Source organism: Ursus arctos, unplaced genomic scaffold, assembly GCF_023065955.2.
Source record: "Ursus arctos isolate Adak ecotype North America unplaced genomic scaffold, UrsArc2.0 scaffold_16, whole genome shotgun sequence".
Lineage (NCBI taxonomy): Eukaryota > Metazoa > Chordata > Mammalia > Carnivora > Ursidae > Ursus > Ursus arctos.
This window is the reverse complement of record NW_026622830.1, coordinates 60554984-60576631: the sequence shown is the minus strand read 5'-3', so window position 1 is coordinate 60576631 and position 21648 is coordinate 60554984. Positions and strand designations below refer to the sequence as shown.

The window sequence follows — 21648 nt, the reverse complement described above, 5'->3', positions numbered from 1 at the left end:
TTATCAAAGAATGGGACTGTGTTTCTTATCTATGATTTCATACAAATTTTTGCCTACCTGATGGGTGAATAAAGGTCTCTCAGCATGGTCCAGAACTAATGGTGTTCCCTGGCTCAGTGAAATTCAGGGTCGTTTCTATTTTCTCTTCCGTGAACTTCTCTTTCATCTCCTTTTGTCTGTTTTTCAATCGGCTGTTTGTCTTCTCATCGGTTTGTAGGCACTCTCTATATATCAGAGGCATGAACTCTTTTAACAGCTCTGATGTTACAGATGCTTTTCACCGTCTGTTGACCGAGTGTGGCTTTACTGTACCTTTTGACATGCAAACTTTTTCAAGTTTGTAAAGTAAAGTGGGACCTCATTTTTTCTGTGGCTTGCGGGTCTTATCTCTACCTAAGGTGGTCTACCACTTCCCAAATGTATATATTCCCCTAGATTGTCTACTAAATTCTTTATTATTTTTTTAATACTTAGACCTTAAATCAATTTAGGACTTAAATCAATCCGACATCTGCTTATGTATGTGATATGAAGCAAGGTTCTGAGACAGAGAGAGAAAGACAGACAGACTGACAGTTCTTTCAGCTCTGAGGGTTATAGATTAGATTCAAAATTCAATGCTACTCTGTCTCATTTTCTAGAAGGAACTTATGGTTTCTGTCTGGAACTCTGATAATTTTTCTCTTAATTCCTTAAAGTCAAATAGGTTTATGTCTGTTTAGGTTTGTGTCTGTTTAGCTAATTCTCCCTGGGACTCGAAGGCCTTGTTAGTCTAAGGCATGACTTTTTTTCAGCTCAAGTAAATTTTGCATTAGTTCAATGATCACTTCTGATTTTTTCTCCTTTTGTCCTCCTGATACTTGTAAGGTAGGTCTGGACCTCTCCTCAGATCTTATTTATTCATTTCTGATTTCCATTTCTTTGAATTTTTCCTCAGTGTTGTCAGATATTCCTTTGGAAAATCAATTTTGTTCTCAGCAGTGATCGTTACTGTTTACAGTTTACCTATTAAAATTTTAAACTAATGAATTTAAAGTTTTTAATTTTATTTTAAAGATTTTATTGATTTGAGAGAGGGAGAGAGAGAGAGAAAGCACCAGCAGGGGGAGAGGCAGAGGGAGAAACAGACTCCCCGCTGAGCAGAGTGCCCTATGCGGGGCTTGACTCCAGGACCCCGGGATCATGACCTGAACCGAAAGCAGACGCTTAACCGATTGAGCCACCCCGGCGCCCCAAATCTTTCTCTTAAAATCTTCAGTAAGTCTTTTGTTGCTCTTACTGCAATTATATCCCCCTCAGACTTCTTTGAAACGAAGTTTCTCCAGTTCTTCAGTCAGTTCTTATCAAAGCGGTGCTTCTCTGTGAAGATGCTCATTGTCACTCGGGTGTGTGTCACTCTTCCGGCTCAGGCCTAGTCACGCTTCTGGGAACTCCAGGGCATCAGCAAACTTGCTCTAAGTGGACGACACTTTGTGCATAAAACCGTGTCCCTGCCATGAAGCAGCTGCTCTCGAACCTCCTCAAGTGGTTCTGCTCTACCCAGTGCAAAGTCCCTAAGCAACTCAGTCTGCTGGGAAAGCCCCATTTGTCTGTGACCGAGGACCGCAAGAGAGGGAAGATACACCACGGGCCCCACACAGAAAGAGGTCTTCACTGAAGGCCTTGGAGGGAGACAGCCTTTTCTTGCAGGGATTCCATCATGGCATCCTGAAATCCTGAGATGCTCTTCCACTCCTTCCCCTGAGATCCCAAGAGGGCACTTGGCAGTCTCGCGGTCCTTCCCATGGCCCACCTCCATGATTCCCGAGGGCCTTCCTGGTGCTGGGGATTGGTGAAGGCAACCTGATCTTATGCTCTGAGGTCACCGGTACTTGATCAAAGGAGGGAAAATAAGAGGGGGCCAGGAGGCTGCACACCACAGCCACCTCCTCAAAATGTCTCCCTGGCCCCCAAGATCGCCTTGTCATGGCAATGTCAACAGAGCACTGCAAGTGCTACCTCAGAGCTCCCTCTGACACCTCAGCAATACAGAGAGAGCCCACCAATAAAACCAATCCCCATAACCAACATTCTTTAAGAACCAAAAACCCTAATAATCAATTACTTTGGTACGTGTTAGCATATTTTTACCTACGTAAAAGATAAGATGAATGGCATACCTGCATGATTTTGGGCAGTACATCAACTCCATTTTTAGTGTTTTGTGTTGTAGTTAGATACTTTTTTTGAAAAAGAAAGTTACAATCTATTTAATAAAAACAACGCGAGCTGCCATGTATGGAATTTTTGTACTGTAAATGTTTTCATCGTCTCGCGTTGTAGTAATGTACACTGGCTTTGGTCTCAAATGGGGGATGTCTGGAAGAAAAAAGAACACATGACTAGGTTCGTGAGTGTAACCCCCACGAATGGTTCAGTTTCTTACTGAGCACATATGTATTTGGTTGTATGAATAGCAACTAAAATTAAAGAACCAGAAATTATAAAAGATGACATCTTTTGGTAGACTTGTTTCTGATTCTGCCTTGGCTACTGTTACTGTTTGCTTGTTACAGCAATGGCATAGAGCTATGGAAGTACCAAGCTAATGACTCTTTGTAACAAATTTGAGACATGACATATTATAATAGTAAAAATATTTTCACATACCTTATAACTAATTTAATCTCATTTTATGACTGAAATAAATCTAAAAGCATGTATAGACATTTTTCATCATTTTAGGTATTTTATTATTTTTTAAATCATTTTAGGTATTTTAACATCCAATATTACACTAATCAAATCCACAGGACTTAAGTTTTATATCCTTTTCCCTTTAGATGAATCCAAAGAATAGAATCAGTATAAACTACTTTATGTCTGAAAGAATTCACCTTTGAGATATCGAACACCACCACTTCCAAAGAATTAATAAGAAGTCCCTTTATCATTCTTTCTATTTCATAATCCATACAAAAAAATTACACGGTATTGGATTTGTCCAACTCTCTTACTAACTTTTATACAACTGGAGGTACCTGCATGAGGAAGACAAGTTCTCAACGAATCACTTTTAATTTCAGCATATTAAAGTATGCTATATGTTCCACAGTGAATACAGACTATTTTATAAAACCAGAAACAAGTTCTGAAAAAAATACCCACATATAGACAGCTAATAAATACATATCTCAGTACCTGGAAAGGTTAGTACTTCTACGTCTTCCAAAATGCATCAAGCTTCTGCTGTTTTCCCCTGATCCAAGCGTGCACATGTGTGTGTATGTATATAAACACCCACAGACAACTGAATTAGTAGTCCACATTCCCCAGATGGATTAATGTCTTTTGTGACCTTCTCCCCTCCAACATTGTTCCTGATTATTCATTTTAACTAATTTTTGCCTGCTTTAACTGGGAGAGGAAAATTTGCCTCCCCACCCCGGCATCAATCTAAGGGATACTTGTGTCCTGTGAGCCTTCATTTCTCATAGAAGAAAAACTTTAGCAGTGAAATTAGAAATTTCCTTATGTTTCCTTCCTTTCCGGGGCTTACTCTCCCTAGGTTGCCCAGCTGCCCAAACATCGGCCCCTCCGTAAGAAGCTGTAAGTAGCACCTGCTGGATGAAAGATCCAAGATAAAAGAAAGGCCTACTATGGGCAGCTGCGTGGCCCAGGCTGGCCTGCCTCGCCACTGAGCAAGGTCTGGGGTCACCATACCCCACCACCTGGAAGAGAAGACTTAAGGAAACTTTATTTTAACATTCAAAGATTTGAAATATAATTACGCCAAAAAAAATCATGACACGTGTTGAACTCTTTCTGAGTACAGGAGCCACAGTTCCCCTTTACTACTATGAGCTCAGCTACAAATAGGTAGTTTGTACAAACAGGTAAAATCGTTTATTAGGAACCCTTAAACTTCTTATAATAAAGTGACCGTTAAATATAAGAATAAAATGACTATCTTACTTAAAAATAAACAAAGGTCACTTTGTTTTGTCCCTGTGGACATCCTCTACACATGGCCCAATCAGTACTTCCCAAGTACAGGTTTGTGGATGTTTGTTTAACTTAGCAAATGATGGAAATAAATGAGGAAGATAATACTTTCGAAACAATGTAAAAAGAAATTTAAAACCAGTATCTTGATTCTCCTTATTCTTCCACTCCAAGCTGCAGCCTTTGGATAATATGTGGGAAAGAACATACGTACATTTACATTTCAACTTAATGTCTACTAAACTGAAATGCTGTTATCTTATTAAAATTCCTATCCTAAATAAAAAAACAAGCGTGACAAATTATGGTGACAAATAATCTTGACAATCATGTAATGAAATCATATCTTTTTTTTTAAAGATTTTATTTATTTATTCGACAGAGATAGAGACAGCCAGCGAGAGAGGGAACACAAGCAGGGGGAGTGGGAGAGGAAGAAGCAGGCTCATAGCGGAGGAGCCTGACGTGGGGCTCGATCCCATAACACCGGGATCACGCCCTGAGCCGAAGGCAGACGCTTAACCGCTGTGCCACCCAGGCGCGCCTGAAATCATATCTTAAAACTCAAATGATGACAAGAATGAATACCTTAAAACAAAGTAGTTAACTATGTTAAAGACATTTTTACTGAGAATTAAAAAAAAATCACCCAAAGATATCATGTTTTTAAACTTGCTCTACTCATCACGCCTGTATTTTTTTCCACCTCTCTATAATGATTTAACATTCTTTCTGCCCTTAAAATATTTAGTCAGATGTAATCTCTATTTTTTTTAACTCAAAAAGGGCCATTTATAGTAAACAGGAATTAAGGAAATAATCCCTCACAAGAATTTCACACAATGTTACATGGGTACATGAAAAATCATTATCATCAGAAGGCAAAGCTACAGAAACTTGAAAAGTGCATTGTCTTTATTAAAAGGAATCCACAGGCTAAGATAAGCCAGGCCTGCCAGTCCAGCTACACCTGTCCCAGGTTCTTTTTTTTGTTTCTTTTCTTTTTTTTTTTTTAGATTACTTACTTATTTATTTGACAGAGAGACAGGCAGAGAGAGAGGGAACACAAGCAGGGGAGTGGGAGAGGAAGAGGCAGGCTCCCAGTGGAGGAGGCTGATATGGGACTTGATCCCAGGACTCTGGGATCACGCCCTGAGCTGAAGGCAGATGCTTAACGACTGAGCCACCCAGGTGCCCCTGTCACAGGTTCCTAATACTGGTTAGCACACAGAGTACTCTAAAGCAGAGCTTCCCAACCTCCTTCATGCTGTAGCCCACTTAGAAAGTGGAAACAACTGTGCAACATCTAAGGTCAAAGGATGAGGGGCTTTGGCTGCCCCTGGGCCAGAGGGGCTCCATGTCAGCAACCTGGCAGCAGTTCTCTGGGGTGAGCCAAGAGAGAAACTCTGCTCTGAGGACTCAGTAGAGAGAAGGGAGGGAAGAAGTGTGGGATGGACATGCACATACAAGTCTGCACACTATTCAGGGGGTTCACAGTCTACATAAAAATCCTCACCCTCTATCACTGGCATCCTTCCTCCAGTGGGATTCTGGGGATTATGTCATATCTAAGGTTGCACAGTTCATTAGTGACACATCTAGAATGAGACCCAAGTGCCCCAACACATTCAATTTCTCGATACTCCCTGCCAATCTCCGCGGACAGATGGAATACTCTACCACTTCTGAACAGGTGGAGTCTGAAATGCAGGTGCAATGGGCCAGTAGGGCCAAAATACAAAGCTTCTAGAGGACAAGAGAATACTCCAGTCTGCTCTCGGGATTTTGGAGTCCTTGTGTTTCTGGTGCTGGATAAAGGAAATGGGAGAGGAGAGCAGACAAAATTACCCAACAGGAAAGAGTAGTCAGAAAGGGAGGCAAGGACTGAATCTTGAGGGACATCAGAGAGAAACAGACCCCTAAAGAAAACTGGCAAGAAGAAAGGGAGGAGGAAAGAAGGAAGAAAACATTAGGGGAAGAGAGAGATCATGAAGCAGGGGCAGTCATTGTCAGATCACCTGAAATACTAAAGTGTCCTTCCTCTGGACTTGACCACTAGACTTGACTCCCCTTCTCAGCAGTGACAGGGAAGGGGCAGGTAGAACTGAGTCTTAGGAGAGGAAGTGGACTGAGCAAAGATTATAACATCAACAAACTTGCTTGTGGAGGACACAGAGACTGGACAGAGTTCCCAGGAAGAACTCAGAGACAGGAGAAGTGTTGGCTGAGAGAAAAGAATTCAGTAGTTTGTTTTTGAACCATATCAGAAATGTAGACTAGAGGAAGGGATCACCTACTGAAATCATGAACTAATGATCATAACTCCATATTCAGTTGGTAAACATCAGAGAAAGGAACATGTGACATCAAGTTGGTCTGGGCTGTTGGCACAAAGAGATATGCTTTCGCCCCATCTTCCGGCCTGCCCTGCCTATTCCTGATATGCCCATTCAGCTTCTAGGCCTGCCTCCTCCCCGATCCCGCCTTGCTAGCATAGGATTAGGGGTCAGGAAGAAGAAAAGAGGCAAGAGTAGATGAATATACTATGAGGGAATACAAAATATATATGGGTCTCTGCCCCACTTCCTGGAATAGGGCCCCTAAAACCCTTGTAATTTCCTAAGTGATAAGTGCACGAGGAGCTCTTTTGTTTTAATAACACAACTCGTAGAGGTCTCGTGGGCTCCCAGATGGCTCCTGAGTGAGAGGGCTGGTCACCAGAAAGACCACGCCATGATTAGAACTTCGAATTTTCAGCACCCCCATCCCGACCCCTCCATTCCTCCAGAGAGGGGAGAGGGGCTGGAAGTGGACCATGTCTATGTGAGGAAGCCTCCATAAAAATCCCAGTAGCAGGGGTTTCAGGGAGCTTTCAGTTGAGTGAACATATCCACGTACCGGGAGGGTGACAGCTCCACAAGGACAGACATTCCTGTGCTTGGGACCCTCCCAGACTGTACCCCTTGTGTCTGCATTTGGCTATTCATCTGTATCCTTTATCATATCCTTTAATAAGCTGGTCAACGAAAACAAATGTTTCCCACAGTTCCCTGAGCCACTCTAGCAAATCAGTCAAAGCTGAGGAGGAGTTGTGGGAACCTCTGATTTGTAGTCAAGTTGTTCAGAAGCTGTGGGTAACCTGGGGCCCTCCTGAATGTGATGGAACAGTCTCATGGGACTGAGCCCTTAACCCGTGGGATCTGACGCCATCTCAAGACAGACAGCGTCAAAGCTGAGTTAAACTACAGGACATCCAGCTGGTGTTGCAGAGTTGTCTGGTGAGGGGAAAACCCAAACACTTACTCACCGTAAGTGCTAGAAGCAAAGTGCTCTCTGTGAATGTGGTAATACTACGAAAGTGATGGAGAACTGAATTATTTTTCTTTACATACGCACTCACACAAGATAGTATGTATGCCAGGTCTTTGCTGATGTGAACTGACACATATTCTATTTCTAGCAAAGTATCACAAAGAATCACCTCAAGGAAAAAGCAAAGATACAAAATATGGATAAGCAGGAAGAAAAGAAGCAATGTCTTCTCTTTCCCATCAAGAGTAAGACCCTTACTGAATTATCCATGATTCTGCTCTTACGTGAATAACCATATATTTCGACAGTATCTGAAGAAAAAAGCATGTTTGGTCCTCAGGGATCTTTTCCGCTCATATGGCTGGCAGGAGAGGAGTGATTTCTTCTGGATATATCTCTGCTGCAGAGTGGGGAAAAAAGGAGAGCTCTTTCACCAAAGTTAAAAGGACTTTTTAAAAATGGCCTCTATGAAAATACATCTGCTGCTCCGTTGGAACCTGCTCACACTGTACTCCAGGCCACTGTGCATGAAGGGCTTCGAAATACGATACAAATGTCCATGACGCCCCCTCTCCCTCTCTTTCAAATTCTGCTTTGGTCAGCTTAAGATCAAGTACCTGTCATTGGGCAGTCAAGTGATATGCATTAATAAATCAGTGGCCCTAACTGCCAAGTTTCTTGAAAACTCACAGGACTCAAATGGCTGCCATTAATACTCCCAGGAGGCCACTACTGTCCTTCCATGAATGCTGCATGAAAATACAGAGCTGGCCAAAAAGAGCCTGGATGAGCAGATGAATGTCCACTCATGAAACAATCATCATGAGGACAATAAACAGTAGTTCAGGATGGTGGATGTAAATCTCATTAACAGCCACGAAAACACTCCAGACGCACCACGTGTCTCTACTTCATGCTATTGCCAACATCTGTCCCCTCCCTTCCATTCCTGTTTCCACCACTTCAGTAAATTTCTCCTGTCATCATTTCATATAAAATAGGCTCTGATTCTTCCAATTCTAATGTCCGTAAGACTTTCCTGTGAATATGAGCAGGGAGTAGTAATTCCTCCTTTGAACCCATCTATGAAATAAAGATTTCTATTCAGGATAATGGCAAACCGAAGAATTCCTCAATGTAACTTCAAGAGTCATTGCAACCTGTGAGGTCTGCTAATGCTCCTCACCATGAGCCACACTAGGGTTAGGACTGATGAGTGTCTCCAGCATACAGGGCCCTTGGGATGACATGATCGCTGCGAAACCAGGCACGAGGCAAGCACAAATCAGCACCTGCTCTTCTGCACAGTGTGTCTGAAGTGCTTGAAGCCACAGAAGAAACAGCCTGATTCCTTCACATCTTATCTAAAAACAAAATTAAAGGTGACAAAATTAAACACTTACATGTTTATGCAGAGATGCACTGTAACGCAGAATCAGTCCTGAGAAAGAAAAACTAGAAGTTAAAGTTACTGTTAAATTCCTGCACCAAGTTCTTAGTGACAAGGAAGCAGGCGTGCTGCAAGAAGCACAAGGATTAAGAGCTTGGGGTCTGGAGCCACAGTGCCCGGGCTTGAATTCAGGCTCTGCTGCTTGCTGGCTGAGCTGTGGCCAGTGGAGAACCACTGAACTTCCTTACGCGTTAGTCTCCCCCTCTGTGAAATAGGGATGATAACCGAATTTACCACAAAGCACTCGTACAGGGTTAAGTGAGTTACAACAGTGCCTGTGTCATCAACAGTCAGTTATCCTCAAAAACAATGCAAAGATAATTTTCCTCCAAATTTACACTGTGCTTTGAATAGGGTTTATGTCATATCACTGCAACATTCACATGTATAATGCAGTGTCCTTGAAAAATCTTAGAGCTAAATAAAACCTTGAAGACCTGGTTCAATGGGACAGGGCAGCTGTCCATTTCCCTGCCTCATGTCCCTACTCTGCTCTCTCCAACAGCTTCCCTGGGCTCTGAATGACCAGTATGACTTGGTGGAATGCATCAGTACAGGCATATGGGCCCTTTATTCTCCTCTACACTTACTTTCAGCTCCATCCCATTCTTAAAATTTATAAACACAGGTAAGAACTTCCGTTTCTGGATTTCTAAATGGCTGAAAGGATAACACCAATAAAAGAGATGAAATAAGCAAAAAAGATGAAAAACATGTCAGATGAAGCTGAAAGATGCAGTGAGCTCCAAATGTAGGCAGGTGAGGGACTGGCTGATCTCTCAACTACACCAGGGTGGTGCAGATTCCTCAAGAGGAAGTGTTTAAGCCAAACATGAGACTCTGCAGGAAAGCCAAAAGAAAAGGGGGAGGGGAGGGGAGGAGCCCAAGGGAGTGGGAGGGGAGGAGGGGAGGAGGAGGGGAGGGGAGGGGAGGGAAAAAGGGGGGGGGGAAGAAAAGGAAAAGGAAAAGGAAAAGGAAAAGGAAAAAAGCAGGCTTGGCTGGCTCCCCATAGAAGTCAAATACACTGAGACAGACACCCTGTGTGGAGACAGTTCTACCCCATCAACAGTGGATTCCAGGACACACTCAGACATGCCCATGGACAGGCCACTGCTGTGCACAAGACTTGAGGACCACTCACACCCGTCCCCCTTCCCCAAGCAGGCAAAATAAATGGTGACATTGCTGAATACAAGAGATAAAAAAATGACACGGCTCTATGTATCTCTAACCAAATCATATTAAATTTAACAGGAGGAAAGTTTCTACAAAATTCTATTACGTTGCCAACTTTTTATGTTAACTGTATTTGAGTTAACAAAATGTAAATAAGGCCAATAATAAACATGAGGTCACAACCTGATAAGTTTTAACTAGAAGACTATTAATTGAAATAGGAGGGATAAAATATGGAATCTATTGTGAAGCTAAGAATAGTTCACCTCCCTTTTTCAGCATGTAAGAAATAGTTCACATCAAACTTAAGTGGCTGTGAGTGTTTAAATAAGTATAAAACAAAAAATATTCGAACTTATCAAAGGTACACACAGAACTACAAGGGAATAACCTCCCATAAAATACGTATCTCTGGCTGGCTTCTTTTGCCACTTACATTTTAGGGTCATCTTATCTAGCATCGAATAGTATATATCATTATAAAAGGTATGTTCGTTTTAAAATAAGCCAATGTTAACCTAAAGTACAAGACTGATGTGCTGCAAAGAGGTAAATATTCAACAGGAAGGCTCTGCTGCTCTTTTCCCCAACAAGAGTTATCAAAACCAGCAAAAATTATTCAGAGACAACTATAATTTTAACAAGATTACTGGGGTGAACAGAATCCAACACATGAACGCTGAAGCTCGGAGAGGAACTCCAACCCCGTCCCTTTCCTGATGATAACAGTGGAGCAGTTAGCGCCTTGCCAATGGTTCCTTGACTATACACAGCAAAATCAAAATGCGAACTCCGAATTCCAAACCCTGAATCCCAAGCCCTGTTCTCTGAATAATATTTAAAATGTCTATCACAGTAAGTTATGAGATAAGAACAAAAGCTCTAACAATATTTGCCATATAATTTTCAATTTAAAATAAAAAGTAAGTTGAGTGGTTTTTAAAGATCTTTTTTCCCTCAAAATGGCCCTCTTTTGTCACTTTGTGGCACTCATAAATTTAAGAGTGATGCAAAATGCCATTTCACATTCACCTAAAATAAATACTTTTAATAGAATTTCCAGTGCGTAGAAGCTTCTTTAAAGTTGAGCCTCAAAAACCGAGTTAGAAATAAAGTACATAAACTTATACCATACACACAAAAAAACTCAAAATGGATTAAGATATATTTTAAAAGATCAGTTTTAGAAAGAAAATATGTACTTGTGACAAGATACAATTTTTAAAAAATAAAAGAAAGATGACCTTCAGAAAAAAGCAATGTCATAGGAGAGAGAGATCTTTAAGATGAAAGTACTTTAAGTATGAACCTCTTCAAAACTCTTAAAAGAGTCAAAATGATTCGTATTAAAGTAACATACATGCTCGCCATGGATTATGTGTAAATATCTCATCATGCGTAAAATAAATGATTTTTTTAAATTTCTAAAGTTAAAAATAAAACTGCTGCTCACAGAACATTTTTACGAGAACATTCTGTAAATATTCAAAACCGCACGTTTCTTTCCTTGTGGTGACAATCACATTTATGGGTTCAGTCCTCTAACGGAACTCTGGTCACTGTCAAGGAGAAGGAATCAAAGTTTACTCAGAACTACACCAGTCAAGTGCAAAACCTTTGGTGCTGCATCCCACTTCAACGACAAAAGTCTCTCTTATGAGGATGGAATCATATTACCTATCATCCTATAAATGTGTTCACGTCTTAGTATGGAGATGGCTTGGCAACCCAACTAAATATCAGATGTAGGCTCTAAACGGGATCTTAACCTTCAAGAAGGAAGTAATTTTTAAAAATGAAAATATATTAGAAGTTAGGGAAGAGAACATGTCCTCCCAAATTTTTCTGGGAAAAAAGAACTATTAAGATCTCCTGATGAGAAGGTTTATGCAATAATTAAAACTTGGACATCAAACCATATTTTCCCCACCAATGTATTTTAAAGAGATGTTCCAACAAGAAACAGAACCAGTCTCGACAAATTGCTACAGATCATCTTTATGTGGATAGATACATGCATGTTAGTTAAATGCATACAATTTTCTAACTGTTGTGCCATTTATAATACTGAGGCTTAGTGGAAACTCACCATTGTTATGACCAGAGTACAGCACTAAATTACCAATGCTTTGTGAATGAGTGAGGGAAGTTAAAGTGCCCTCCTCCCTCTACTTCTCCAGTCACCAAACCATCTCCAGTAATTTTTGGTCTAGAGCCAGCACTTACTGGGCTAAGCTCTCTCACAGCTACAGTTCAAGTGCCTGTGCTCATGGGACTGTTTTACCCCATACCTCTCCTTAACCTGGGGCCATGTGCATCCATTCTTTGTCAAAGTCCACTGTGCCTTAGTTTAATACTGGCTCCAGTATGCCCATGAGGACCTCATGTGGTTGGCACTGTCAACAGACACTCCACTCAAGAGATTTGAGATAAATTCTGCACACACAGCTCTCTTTCCGGACATCTGGCAAATCCATCATCTTGCAACACATTCTTGGAAACACTTTCTCCTGGTCATTGTGCATGAGCACTGGGGCTCGTCAGCCCTTTCTCTTCTTTGACTAGGTCCACAGTTTCAACTTTTACATTTGGCCTACCCACAGCTGCCTATATCCACTCATTTCTCTTTTTTTTTTAATGAAATTTTATTATATTATGTTCATCACCATACAGTACATCCCCGCTTTCCAATGCAAAGTTCGATGATTCATTAGTTGCGTATAACACCCAGTGCACCATGCAATACGTGCCCTCCTTACTACCCATCACCGGTCTATCCCATTCCCCCACCCCCCTCCCCTCTGAGACCCTCAGTTTTTTTCTCATAGTCCATAGTCTCTCATGTTTCATTACCCCTTCTGATTACCCCCCCTTTCTTTATCCACTCATTTCTACACGGAGAGAAAAAAAAAAACTTATAGAAAAGACAGCCTTTACAAAGAGACATACAGACTGTCTGATCCATATCTGCCAATAGTCCCTGACTTTTTTTGAAATTCACCTGATAATTTGTTAGAGCAGCAATAGAAAATGAATACATACATATTTGATGTAGCCCATCTTGTTGTATTCAGAAACTCCTGTATGTGTGAAGCAGTACAGGTTGGCAGTTACAAGCCAGAGTCAGAAGTCAGACTGCTAGGGTTGAACTGATTCTATGAACTTCTAACTTCTATTGGCTAACTTTGATTGTATTTTATAAATATTCTTTGAATGTGAGTCTTATTGCTTTTCAGGAGGGCTGGGTCTAGGACAAGAAGAGTGAGGGGTCTGCACAAGATTTAAGGGGACACCAAAACTCAGTAATCAAAGTAAGTAATATTTTAATACAATACTTTCTAAAAATCAAAATTAATGCAAAAAAATCCATGATGAACACTATTAAAGTTGAAATAAGTACCAGTGTTCAGCTAAGCCATACCGGAGCTTAAGGTAAAAGGAAAAATGTGTACCACTATAGATATGTTTTGATGTATTTTTAATGGTTCATTTTTTCCAGAACATTTAAACATTGAAAAAACAAAATCTCAATACTGAACAATCAAAAAAGATTAAAACTCATCATTAGCTTAAATATTTTGTTTATAACACAGAATGCATTATAATTTTACTTTCCTGGCTTTAATGGAACAAATTCAGCAACATTTTCAAATCTTCGCTTAGCTTACTTTTAGTTCTGAGAATTGCAATGCTTGACAATTTCTCTTGACAAAGTAACAATCTTTTAGATATCTTTTTAAGGCCACTAGTTCACAAAGATAGTTTTAATAATTTTAGCATTAGAAAATGGATTCTTATTTGGTTTTAATTTTTAAAAAATTCTCTCTGTATCATGCCTCAAGCCAATTTATAAGCAAAGACAGTATACCACACCAGGAAAAGTACAAGAACACAGAGAAACCCCCTTTGGGGTGCTGGCGTACAAGGTGTGCTGAAAGTTGCCAGTTGAGCAGGAACACAGAACTTTCTGGCACTACAGTATCTACAATAAGCACTCGGGAGCGGCAGTCCACTGGAGGAATCTGAAATTAATCTCAAAAGGAATCAAGGACCTAAATGTGAATCATACTAACTATAGCATTTCTACAAGAAAACATAGAAGGTCTTTGTGATCTTGGCTTAGGCAAAGATTCCTTAGACGGGACACCAAAGACACGATCCACAATAGAAAAACTGATAAACTGGACTTTATAAAAATTTTTAAAAGTTTACTCTTTGAAGGACACAACTAAGGGAATGAAAAGACAGGTCAGAGATGGGGAGAAAAGATTTCCAAGCCACATATTTGACAAAGTACTTAAATCTGGACTATATAAGGAACTTCCAAAATTCAATAGTAAGAACACAAACAACTCAATTAAACAAAATGTTCAACTGATGAATGGATAAAGGAGATGTGGTTCGTATCTACGATGGAATATTCCTCAGCCATCAGAAAGGATGAATATCCACCATTTGCATCGACATGCATGGAACTAGAGAGGATTATGCTAAGTGAGATAAGTCAAGCAGAGAAAGACAATTATCATATGGTTTCACTCATATGTGGGACATGAGGAATAGCTCAGAGGACCACAAGGGAAGGGAGGGAAAACTGAATGGGAAGAAATTAGAGAGGGACGCAAACCATGAGAGACTCTGGACTCTGGGAACCAAACTGAGGGTTACAGAAGGGAGGGGGTGGGGGAGGGGTAAACAGGTGAAGGGTATTAAGGAGGGCGCCTGTGGTGATGAGCACTGGGTGGTATACGCAACTAACGAATCGCCAAACACTACACCAAAAACTAATGATGGCTAATTGAACCTGATAAAAATTGATAAATGTTTTCATAAAAAAAAGTCCCATCAATTCAAACATACACACTGCCAAAGACATACAGTTGGCAAATACCACATGAAAGATGCTCAAGATCATTAGTCATTAGAGAAATGCAAATTAAAACCACAATAAGATACCACTACCACTAAAATAAAAAGACTGATCACACTAAGTGTCAATGAGAATGTAAAATAACTACAAGAACTACAAGAACTCTCATGCTGCTGGTGAGAATATCAGCCACTATGGGAAGAGTCTGGCAGTTAAACATATGACTCGATATGATTCAGCCATTCCATTCGCAAGAGTCAGGAAAGCACATGTATACATAAAGACTTGTACACAAATGTTGCAGTGGCTTTGTTTATATTCAAATACTAGAAGCAGCCCAAATGCCTATCAACAAGTGACTGGATACACAAACTATGGTGTATCTATACAATGGAATACTGTACTACTCAGAAATGAACTATTAATATATGCACCAACACAGAAGAATCTCGAAATAATTATGTTGACTAAAAGAAGCCAAACAAAGAAGAGTACACACTGCACGATTCTATTTCTGTAAGATTCTAGAAAATCAAATTAATCTATAACAACAAAAAGTAGATCAGTGGTGACCTGGAGACTGGGCAGGGAGGTGGGAAAAGGGCATGAGAAAATCACTGAGAATGATGGCTATGTTCATTCTCTTGATTGTCATAATGATTTCACATTCTCTTGATGGTCAAGATGTTATGTATAAACCTATGTCAAAACTTCTCAAAATTAACATTATCTACACATAATAGTTTATTGTATGTCAATTATACTCCCCCAAAAGAACTGCTTTTTTAAAAAGGAAAAAACAGAGGAGGTGGCCGGCAAGTAACTAAATGAAAGATCAGAAGGACAGAGGTTGTGCTCAGATACAGGTCTGCATGATGACAAGGGGGCAGAAGATAAAGTCGAAACCATGGAGGGTGAGCGGTCGGGGAGCTGATGGGTAACTTGGCATGAAGGCAAAGGACTCGGAGACAGCAAAGTCATTAAAAAAAAAAAAGGCAAGTAAGCAGAAGATCAGAAGACATGGCGGCAACGAGGAAGGACAAGTTCTAGTCAAGGGAGAAGTTTCTACAGAGGGGGTGGTGGATGAGGTCTGGAATGGGCTTTGGAGAAAAGAAAGACCACGATCTCACCCCCACAGACCTGAGGGAGACAAAGAAGCCTGAGAGAAAAGCCAGGGTTCAAAGAGCCGAGGAGGTGAAACCAAGAGGCTGAGGCTCTAGGGCTGTGGCTTAACCCAGTAAGAGGATTTCCAGAGGACTGAGTACAAAGTGGGAAGGAGGGCAAGAAATGCAGGGTAATGATGATGAAAGCACCCCAGAGATGACCCTGGGAAGACACCAAGTGGGTCAAAGGGGCACTAGGCTCAGCCATCACCTGGTAGACACAAAGGCATGCAGGGTCCCCGTAGTTCAGCCTGGCCGAGATGCATCTCTGGGGGAGTCCTAGTGTAAAGTGCACAGAAGACCCTGTTTCCTCAGGAAGAGGGGGCTGTGGTGTGTCCTGACTATGAGGGACCCAGGGAGGGCTGTCGGGCTCAGGCTCCCCAGCAGTAGTTAGAGCTCAGTGAGCTGTAGAAACTTTGAGAAAGAAGGCTGCTCAGAGCACTGTCAGGCCACTGGGTAGCCCCAGACATAACACGAGGGATACTCTTACAAAGTCATCAACAAATCTGCAGTGTATTATGCATTGGTTTTTATATTATGTATCAGAAGAACCTGGCTGAGCAAACTAGATGAATAACGACTCCTATAAAAAACACATATGAGGCACTCTGTGAACCTTCCATTTGAGCCCACTCCTTTAAACTCAAGGGCTACTTATTTTGAAGATTTTTGATAGAAAACATCTCTAGTACAAAACAAATCCTTCCACCCACAGCAAACATTTACCGCATACAGGCATAGCACTGTACGCCGAACGGGACAGGAAATGTGCTTCCTAGAGACTCATGAGCAGTAAACCCTCTTAAAGCAAACCCACAGAACTTGAATCCTGTACTGATGACGCATGGGCACATGAAAGGGGGCCAGAGCCTGTCCCTGCACCAAATATTCTTGGTTTACTGATGTGCCATTCTTTATCATCTCCTCACATCCTATCAGCTCTCATTATTACAGAGATAAGGCTTCAAGTGCCCACCCTTGTCCACCATGACGTATTGGCCTAAAATTGACTTTAGGAAAATCTTCCCATTCATCATTAGTCATGGGAACGTACAAACAGTTGAGTAGGAGGTTGGCAGACATCACGGTTGGTGAGTGTTCTGTCAGTCACCTCCCTTATCTTCCTACCCTCTAAACCTCACTTGAAGCAGTATCTCTAGATGCCTGGAATAATGAACGGTGTTCATTTCACATGACAACACTGAGAGTCCAAACAGGCTTCCTCATTCAATGGCTTATATATAGCAAGGAGCCAGCCTTTACATCCTTACGCATAGAGAAATGTATAGACTACTTTCTCCCTCTAAAAACAGTTTAGAGAGAAACAGAACCTCTCTCTTTGCTACTGACAAAACAAGATGGCAGGATAAGAAACTGACTTCAAATGGACTTCACACTGTGGCACTTGATGCTTCAAATTAACTTCTTCTTTCTCTGTATAAACCTGGCTATCTGATAGGTCTGAGAACTTTGAAGACTTGAAGAATATAGGAGTTGCTCTTATTTTAGGTTTCTATACTTAGGGACATTATTTGTAGTGTGTGACAGGAAGCATACCAAATCAGTGGTGTGTGAACCCAGCTTCAAGGTTCTAACTCAGTATTCCAGAGTACCTTGGCCACTACCAGCCATGGTAACATTTAATTAAGTAGTTTATACAGGAGTGGTCTTCAGATTAGGTAAGAAATATTAGATATCTAGAATATAAGAGATCTAAAATGAGGGATACTAGGTATGTAGAGTGTCTGGAATAGACTAGTGAAAAGCTTCCTGTCCTAGCCCCAAGAGGTTTCGAGGAAGTCCAGAAGATACCGATGCTATGGAAATATTGAACGCACATTCCTTCCTTTTGAAATCTGGTGTTTCCTTATAGTCTCAGTTTTTATAACTAACTTGGTCAAGACCTTGAGTGACAAAATGGTAGCCATTTTAACAAATCCAAATAAACTGAGAAGAATGCAAGAGAATGAGGTCAAGAAAACGTGTAGAACTGCTCATCCACAATCGCTTATCAGCAATTTCAAAATCCAAGAAGCTATGAAAACAAAAGCTTTTTGTGTGTAATTCACTAGTGGACAGGACCTGATCTGCATCTGAACTCATGTGGTGGCAACACCTGACTAACCTGAGGTTATTTTGGATGTAGTTATCCCACTGATGCCAAATAGTCATATCTTAGGCTACAGAAATAAGAATTCTCTTGGTTACAGGGTGCTGTCCAGTCCCCTGGGCTGTTACATATAGACATCAACATTGTGTTAATGTTTCTTGAATGTCAATAGACCACAGTGCAATTCTAAAATCTGAAAAATTCTGATTCCAAAGTACACACAGCCTGAAGATCATAATAAAAGATCTGGAGACCTAACCACCAACTTCTACCCAGTTTGATAAATCATGCAAAAATACATTTATCTGAAAAGAGCCTGTTTGATTCAAGTATTAAGCATATAAGCATCAAAATAAGGTTGATTTTATATGCAAATGCTCATACTTTAACATTCTTTTTTTTTTTTTTTTTTAGATTTTCTTTATTTATTTGACAGAGAGACAGCCAGCCAGAGAGGGAACACAAGCAGGGGGAGTGGGAGAAGAAGAAGGAGGCCCTCAGCAGGGAGCCTGATGTGGGGCTCGATCCCAGGACCCTGGGATCACACCCTGAGCCGAAGGCAGACATTTCACGACTGAGCCATCCAGGCGCCCCTTATACGTCAACATTCTAAAACATGACTCATCCTGACCGTGTCACACAGACAGCTTATTCTATACACTAGATAAACTCGCTTATTCTACACACTAAACTAGATAAACAGCACCTGTTCTTATGCTGGCTCAGGAGACTAGTACTCTGCAATCCCAACCCAAGAGTCACTGTTCTCAGTCAGACACTATTAAACTGGGTAAAAAGCTAACTGTACCTGCAATCTTAACCAGTCCATGTAGTCATAGTAGCCAGAATTAAGGTAATCCGATAGACCACCTCCTAGATACATAAAGTTTCACAACACAAAGAGCAAATGAGTTTCTACACCCATTCCCAGTAAGTTTATTCAGGCTGAGGGGGGCTATTAAGCTTCAGACATTTTAAAGTACTCTCTGTAGAAAATGAGTAGGGTTTTCATACATACGATATAAACAGAATGAACGGATTATATCTAGCACAAATAAAAAGGTCTGCATGCAGTTATTTCTCATTTTCGTCTATTTCTCCCACACCATGGAGTGTTACAAATCCCTACGATTCCCCTTCAGATTGTACTTACCATTTCATTTTTAAATTTTTACTTTAAATACACAATGTTGAAGTAGCAATTAACAGAAATGCTATTGATAACGCTAAAATTTAAAGGGAAACTTTCTTTGTGTATTTGAAAGATTTAAAGACCAAGGCATCTACCCTCAAGTAATGATATCATCATTCAGTTAAGTAGATGTATTTATTATATATATTTCACTAAACAGTTCAGTTTCTATCAGGGTCAGTTATATTTTTCAAATAAATAGTACTAAATTAAATTTGGGGTTCTGAATTTTGAAATACCCACTGAATGTGCCATGTTCTTTCATGTCCCATGTCTTTCACAGATCGATCTCCCATCTAGGAAACCCTTTCCACACTCATATTTCAAGGCTCAGGTAGAGATTACCTCTCTTGAAGCCTTCCTCAAGTCCTCTGAATAGAACTGTTCGACTTTCTTCATTGCTACCATTACACTTTTCGTAGTGACAATCATACTGTAATTATTTTTTTTTCTCACCTATCCCCCACCCCGGCAATCAGCTTATACAATACAAGCATGGTGAGATATTCTTTGCTTCTGCCCCAGGACTTTGTTTCTCCCTCAAGAGGTATTTGAATGAATGAATGAATGAATGATCAGAGAGTTAACATCCCATTATAAGGTTATGTTCTCCCAAATATGATCATCTGGCAAGGAGGAAAAAGGGAGGAACTGTCAGTCTTCAAAGGCGGAAAGACCAAACCAGACACTCTCTAAACAAAAAGGAGGAGTCACAGTCAGTAGCACAAGTTACACCAGTTGTGCCATGAATATTAAATCGAGAGGCAACATTGTTCGATGTCAAGAGCTGCAGAGAAAGGGTAGACGTGGTAACATGGCTATATTTCAAGTTCCCTCCCGCTGCCACACCCTAAAGCATTCAAACAGAGTAACTCTGCATCGATGATAAAATCTTGAAGAACAAGATATTTTTGTAAGAAAAAAATGAACAATTACTTGAAAATACTCTGGATCAACTGTTTCTCAAACAATTTTGTGCACAAGAGTCCCCTGGAGCTCTTGTTAAAAACACAGCCTATGATTTGGTAGGTCTGGCATGGGCCTGACATTCTGCATTTTCTAGCTCTCAGGTGAGGCTGATGCTGCTGGTCTATGAAGCGTCCTTTTTAAGGAGCACCTGTGGCAAGATAGATATTCTGTTTTCCTCCAACGTCCAGGTTGGACTTGTCTTACTTTTAACCAGCAAACCCTTCTTACCATCCCTTGTTATAACCCAATCTTGATGGTGCTAATTATAGAAAACATTTTGAAAATTCGACTGGAAGAAATCTATATCACTTTAAAAATCTTTAAATTGTTCTTACCTATACTCTGGTAATGCCATCGAAAGAAAATTCGTTCAGGTAGAAATTGCAGTATTTTGTATAAAACAAATTTAAAAATTGTTAAGATATAAAGAGAAAATAAACTACACATTTCATGACAGTGCTGTATGTGTGTGTGTGTGTGTGTGTATTTCAGAAAAGAAAAAAAAAACTATTTCTAATAACATAAGTAGTGCACTTCACCCTGTAGCCCATGGGACAGTGTCTTTTACTTGCCCCAAGCAACCTTCCTTCCCTGAGTGCCTTAAAAGCATCACTGTTCCACATTTAATTCCTCCTAAAAGAAAACAAGAAAAAGAAGGGGAAAAAAACCCTCGAAGGATCATTTTATCTTAATTGAATCATAGCCATTGCTTAAATTCATATTAAAATAATAATTTCTCAAATGCCAGATTTCCCCAGGTTTCTGCTTTTTCACCTTCCACTTCCCCATTCCATTATCATCATTATTAGTCTCTGGACAAGGACCAGAGTCGGAAGAAAGATGAACAACAAGGAGGATAAGATCATGAGCACACGGATGAACAACGAAATGAAATTGCTGCCAAGAATTTCTTGAAATTAATAGCTAAAACTAAGGTTAGGATTGCAGTTAGGAATTCTACCCCCTTCACCCCACACATTGGAAGATACGATAAAGAATGAATATATGATGTACGAGAGTATTTGGCTAATAATAGCAACTTTTTCAAAAAAAAAAAGACAAACCCCAAGTACGTTTTTTTTTTTCTTTTTTTCCCCACTCTAAAATTAGTTTTGATCAAGTTACTCTTGGGTCATAAGATTCTTTGTACTTTATCTGCACCTACCTTTTTAAGAAGTGTAGAAATCCAAAAACTGGTCAAAATATATTTCTTGGTATTGATAACACATGACTATTTTACCATGAAAAATCCTCATTCTAGGTTTATCTAGGCTAATACTCTACCATTTTGAAAGATGAAGGTAAAAAATGTATATCCCGCTCTCCTGAATAAGTCTATTTCCAGGCAGCTAAGAACCTGCCTCCTCCATTTGAGCCAGCCCGAGGTTTTGCTTTGTTTTCATTTTCTTGTCTTAACTTCCC

At 40.4% G+C, this 21648-nt stretch overlaps 1 protein-coding gene across 6 annotated transcripts in view; it reads right to left on the bottom strand.

The window, feature by feature from the left end:
• LOC125283213 (ral guanine nucleotide dissociation stimulator-like) overlaps positions 1 to 21648 on the bottom strand; it is a 75799-nt gene that overhangs the window by 26895 nt on the left and 27256 nt on the right. The window contains exons 3-5 of one of the 6 annotated variants that reach the window (XR_008959676.1): positions 7555 to 8660; positions 2160 to 2358; positions 58 to 224 (exon numbers count right to left, since the gene is read on the bottom strand). The gene's annotated coding sequence lies outside the window, so the exon portion shown is untranslated. The other 5 variants (XR_008959672.1, XR_008959673.1, XR_008959674.1 and 2 more) reach the window with 5 other exon arrangements.